The following is a 6478-nucleotide window of genomic DNA, read 5'->3' as shown; positions in this document are numbered from 1 at the left end:
AAGTATTTTTAACCGTTCACCATAAGCACGATATGTGTGTGGCGGGTTTTTTGAAATACCTTTCCTAGGTGACTACAGCTCGCTTATGCAACTACTTAATATGAAGTTTTATTCTCAGTGAATGTTGTACTTAATCAGATGCTTTTTCTGTATATATCGATTGAGATGATGACATGATTTCCCTTCAGTCTGTTAATGTGGTAAAGATTCTCCAATGTTGACACAAGTGTGAATTCCTAGAATAAACCTGGGGGCGTGGGGAGCTTTTGACACATTAAAGCAAAAAAAAAAAAAAAAAAAAATCATAAAGATAACAAATGATGGATTGACAATGGAACTGTTAAAAACTCAGGTTCAACAAAATAACACTAAGTCCACAGCGCATCAGGAGAAATGTGTCACGTGGTCTGCCTGGGGAGAGAGGGTAGGGTGACGTGTGCCCCGAGAGCACGGCCCGCCCGCCGGCCCGCCCGCCCGCCTGCCGGGGTCTGACTGGACCCCTTCACAGAGAGGTGGCCCCCTCCCTCCAGGTTCGTGATGCCCCTTCCCACTGGCCTGTGGGCCCAGGGTGTTTCCCCTGTAAGCATTCACTACCAGGCCCATGGGCCTGACCTCGGTTTTGTCTTTGGGACACCCAATGCCCAGAAGGAAAGCTGTTAGCCTTCTGCTCCTTCCGAGCAGCGAGGGACAACTGTAGGTTGGGGGTGCTCCTGGAAGGCCGCCTAGGGCCGAGCTCTTCCGTCACTAACTGGAGGGGCTACTCTGGTGACATGACGACTTATCCCAGAGCCCTGGCCCCCGAGGCTGGTCCTCCCCACCACACCTGTCTGGGCTTTCTTTTCCTCTTTTTTCCTTTCATGGTAGAAAACGGCAAGCGCGTGGCACAGTTAGGGCCTGCGTCCCTCCAGCTACCTGTTCCAGCGGCAGCCGCGAACTCGGGGTCAACCTGGTTTCATCTCAGCCTCAAACGGTCCTCTCTCCTGGATTATGCTGAAGCAAATCCCAGACAGCATGTTACTTCCTTCCCAGATATTTCAGGATGTACTTTGTAAAAATGATGCAGGAAAACACAGCCCCAGTATGATCATCACAGGACAGCATGAATGCTTTTCGAGTGTCCAGCAGCCAGGTCTCCAGATGGCCTCACGGTCTCTTTGTTCCTTTATTTCATTTTTTAAAAAAGATTTTACTTATTTATTTGAGAGAGTGAGAGAGAGAGAGCGAGAGAGCACAAGCAGGGGGAGCAGCAGACAGAGGGAGAGGCAGGCTTCCCGCGGAGCAGGGAGCCCGATGCGGGGCTCCATCCCAGGACCCCGGGATCATGACCTGAGCCGAAGGCAGACGCTCAGCCGACTGAGCCACCTGGGTGTCCCCGTTTGTTCTTTTAAACAGCTTTACGGAGAGTCGCATGCCATACAGGTCACTCATTTAAAGTACATGATTTGATGCTTTTTAGACATTTGCACCCACCACCAGTCGACTTTAGAACATTTCCATCATCTCAGAAAGAAACCCTGTACTTTTTGGCTAACGTTCCATTTCCCCATAACCCCCCAGCCCTAAGAACCACAGACCTTCTTCTCTGTGTGTGTGTCCACACACCAGACATTTCTAGAAACGGAATCCTATCCTACGGACCGTGTGTGTGTGTCTGGCTTTGTCCACTCAGTGTAATGTTTTCAAGGCCCATCTGTGTTGTAGCAGGTAATAGCTTCATTCCTTTTTACGGCCAAATAATACTCCCTCATATGAATATACCACATTTTATCTGTTCGTCAGTTGAGGGATATTTGGGTTGTTCCCACCTTTTGGCTACTATAAATAATGGAAGTTCTGACTGGACAGGTATTTTCATTTCTCAGGTATACACCACTTCCTTTTGCATGTGGATGTCCAGTTATCCCAGTACCATTTGTTGAAAAGACTATTCTTTCCCCATCGGTTGACCACAAGTGTGTGTGTTTATTTCTGGACTCTCAATTCTATCCCATTAATCTATGTGTCTTTCTGCCGGTACCACAGTGTTTTGATTACTGTTGCTTTGTAGTAAGTTTTGAAACCAGGACTCTTTTGTTCTTTTTCAAGACTGTTTTGGCTATTTTGGGTTCCTTGCAACTCCATATGAATTTTAGAATCAAGCTTGTTAATTTCCACAGACAAGTCCACTGGGATTCTGACAGAGATTGCACTGAATCTGTAGATTAGGGAATACTGCCATTTATTGAGTCTTCCAATCATGAGCATGAGATTTTTTCCAATTATTCAGATCTTTAATTTCTTTGAGCAATGTTGTATAGCTTTCAGAATGTAAGTTTTATACTTTTCTGGGGAAACTTATTCCTAAGTATGTCATCTCTTTTGATGCTATTGCAAATGAAATTGTTTATTTCTACTTTTGGATTGTTCACTGTACATGTATAGAAATAGAATCAATTTTGTATATTAATCCTTTATCCTGCAAACTTGCTGAGCTCACTTATTGCTTTTAATCATTTTTCAGTGGGTTCCTTAGGATCTTCTATACACAAGATCATGTCATCTGTGAATAGAAATACTTTTACTTCTTCCTTTCAAATCTGGATGTGTTTTCTTTTTCTTGCCTAGCTGCCCTGGCTAGAACCTCCAGCACAATGTTGGATAGAAGTGTCCTTGTCTTGTTCCTGAAAGCATCCAGTCTTTCACATTAAGTATGATGTGAGCTGTGGGCTTTTCATAGATGCCCACTATCAGACCAAGGAAGTTCCCTTCTATCCTGAAGTTTTTAAAATCTTTTTATCATGAAAGGGTGTTGGATTTTGTCAAATGATTTTTCTGCCTCAGTTGAGATGATCATGTGCTTTTTGTTTTTTATCATATTGATATCACGCTATGAGGTATTACACTAATTGATTTTCTGATGTTAAAGCAACCTACTGTTCCTGGGATAGATTCTGTGGTATATAATTCTTTTTATACGTTGTTGATTTGGTTAATGTTTGTTGAGGATTTTTGTATCCATACTCACAAGAGATATTAGACATGCTTTTCTTTTCTTGTGTGTCCTTGTCTGGTTCTGATGACAAAGCAATGCTAGACTCATTAAAGGGAGTTGCAAAGTGTTCCCTCCTTTGCTACCTTTTAGAAGAGTTTTTTAGAAACTGGTATTAATTCTTCTTTAAATAATTGGTAGAACTGGTGAAACTATCTGGTCCTAAACTTTCCTACTTATCTTTATGGGTGGATTGTTGTTGGTTACTCATCTTTGTACCTGTTACAGGCCTGTTCGGCTGGTCTGTTCCTTCTTAGTCAGTCTTAGCATCTGTGTCTCTCTAGGAACATACCTGTTTCGTCTGAGTTACCTGAATTTGTTGGCATAGAACTGTTCATAACATTACTTTCTAGCCCTTTCTATCTCTGTTAGGTATGTAATAATGTCCCCATTTTCATTCTGAAAGCTGGATGTAGGATTCTCGACAGCACTTGGAATATACCATCCTACTACTTTCCGGCCTCCATTACTTCTGACGGGAACCCACCTCTTAATTTTATTGAGGTTCCCTTGTAAGTAATGAGTCATTTGGTCTTGCTTTTTTATTTTTATTTTTATTTTTAAAGTAAGCTCCACGCCCAGGGTAGAGCCCAACGTGGTGCTTGAACTCACGACCCTGAGATCAAGACCTGAGCTGAGATCAAGAGTCGGACACTTAACCCTCAGGCGCTCTGGTCTTGTTGCTTTCAAGATTTTTCCTTGTCTTTGACTTTCAGCATTTTTATTATAATGTATCCAGACTCTCTCTGCGTTTATCCTACTTGGAATTCACTGAGAGTCCTAGATGTTAGGTAACTTGTTCTTGTTTTTTTTTTTTTAAGATTTTATTTATTTGACAGAGACAGTGAGAGAGGGAACACAAGCAGGGGGAGTGGGAGAGAGAGAAGCAGACTCCCCCTGCTGAGCAGGAAGCCTGATGCGGGACTTGATCCCAGGACCCTGGGACCATGACCTGAGCCGAAGGCAGACGCTTAACGACTAAGCCACCCAGGCACCCCGGTAACTTGTTTTTCAGTAAGTTTGGGAAGTCCTTAGCCAGGATTTCTTCAGTTTTTGCCCCTTTCTCTCTTCTTCTAGTGTTCTCATCATGTGTATGCTGGTGTTCTTAGCGGTGCCCCATGTCTCCCTGAGGCTCTTTTCATGTTTCTTCATTATTTTTCCTTTCTGTTCTCCAGCATACACAATCTCAATCTATCTTCATGTTCATTTATTCTTTCTCCTGCTAATTCAGCTCTACTGCAGAGCCCCTCCAGTGGGCTTTTTAAAAAATTTCAGTTATTGTACTTTTCAACTCCAGAATTTCCACTTGGTTCTTTTTAAAAATAATTTCTATCTCATTGTTGATAATCTCTATTTCGTAAGACATTGTCCTCATCCCTTCCTTAATTCTTTAACCATAGTTTCCTTTAGTTCTGTGAAATGTTTACGATGGCTACTTTGAAGTGCTTTCTGATAAATGACACCCTGTACTGCCCACAGGCAGTTTCTGTTGCTTCCTTTTTCAGATATATGGGTTGTACATTCCTTTCTTTGCATGCCTCATAATTTTTTGTTGGAAATTGCACATTACAGTTAATATAACATAGCAACTCCGGGTACTAATCCCCCTCCTCTGGGGCCTACTATTATTTATTTGCTTATTTGTTTAGTGTCTGGCTCAATTATTTTAGTGAAGACTATTCCTTTCCACCTCCCCACCCCCAACGTGCTGAGCCTCTGATGTGTGTGGAAGGACCGTGCGGCTTTGGGTAGCCCACAGTCCCCCTGGGATAACAGTGCTTTCCCAGGAGACCCCCCCCTTCCCTGACACCTGGTTGCCGGCTGATTGCTTTACTCTTGTCAACAATGCCCTGGGCTTGTAAATTCCTCCACAAACTAAGCCAATCAAGTTCTGGCTTCCTTGGTTTCAGAGGTCAGTGTTTGATATTTGTTTGACTTCAGGAGGCTCCTCCCAGTTTCCTTATTTCGGGGTTCTCTCCTGTGAACTGGCCTCTGATTCAGCCTGGATCCTGACTCTTCCCCCACTGCTCTTATCCACTCTTTCACTGCTTTGAGAATGCCCTTGGGGCGCAGTTGGCTAAGTGTCCAACTCTTGGTTTCCGCTCAGGTTGTGATCTCAGGGTTATAGGGTTGAGCCCCACGTTGGGTTCTGCACTCAGCACGGAGTCTGCTTAAGACTCTCTCTCCCTCTGCTTCTGCCCCACCCCCCACTCCTTCTCTCTCTAAAAATAAATAAATCTTAAAAAAAAAGAATCACAATGAGCTCAAAGGGTTAAATGTATTTGATCTGTTTCATTCAGCTGCATTTGTGATTCTCAGTGATGCTCAAGCTATCATATCTCTGGCCAGTGGGACCCTAGTTAAGTTGGCTCCTGAGTCCAACCTTGGCATCCCTTAGGAACTTCCTTGACTTCTAAAAATGAATCCAGGCTTTTCAGTAAAAATACTGATTTAACAATATACCCCTATTGGAATATGCGAAATATATGTAGTGAGCACATAGCAATGCTTCTAATTCAAATTTAGGACTACAATGTTTCTATTAACTTCATTGATCTTAAATCTGTATCTTCTTTTTACCATGCCAAAAAAATTCAGTTCTCAACACTATTTGGGACATTTGAGCTGTTTTCAGTCTTTAGTCATTAAAAATTGTACTGAATAAAATGTCTTTTAAGTAGATCTTTTGAATTCTTGCCAATGTGTGTTTAGGATCTATCCTTAGAAGCATATCTGCTGGGTCAAAGGGTAAATGCAAATGCAATTGTGTTAGATATTGCCAAATTCTCTTGGGGGTTCAGCACTCAGCATCACCCTGTCAATGTGTGGGATGCCTGTTTCCACACAGCCCTGACAACAGAGTGCAACCAAACTTCTGGGTTTCTGACAATTGAATGTGTAAAAAAAGGCCTCAGGGTATTTTTATTTCTAACTCTCTTGCTGTGAGTGAAATGAGGGGGTCTGTTTCTCTCAATGTGATGTTCTGCTTTGGCTAAGGGTCATGCAACGGCGACACAGGAAGGACATTTGTAGGAAAAGTGGACTGGACTGAAAACCCCTACCTAACAATTCATCTTAAAATGACCCAAGATTCAGAGGACCCCTGGTCACAAGGCAAAAGCAGATACTAAGTTTTGCTGGAAGAATTCAGACATGTCAGAGAAATTCCCGAAGAAAAGTTCCAAAAAATATAAACTCACAGTCAAAAATCACAAAATTCACCAGGAAACAAGGCACCATGAGTGAGTGAGCAGAAGAAATGGACAGAAGAATTAGACCCACAGAATCTTCAAATATTGATATTATCACTCAATAATGTAAAATTAGTTTAATATGTTCAAAGAAATAAAAGAATGAATTGAAAATGTGATGGATGAAAGCTATAAAAATACAAGAAATTAGAAAAACAACACAAAACTAACAGAATTGAAAATCGTAACTACTGAAATT

Source organism: Phoca vitulina, unplaced genomic scaffold (genome assembly GCF_004348235.1).
Source record: "Phoca vitulina isolate PV1807 unplaced genomic scaffold, GSC_HSeal_1.0 scaffold132, whole genome shotgun sequence".
Classification (NCBI taxonomy): domain Eukaryota; kingdom Metazoa; phylum Chordata; class Mammalia; order Carnivora; family Phocidae; genus Phoca; species Phoca vitulina.
This window is presented reverse-complemented; position numbering follows the sequence as displayed.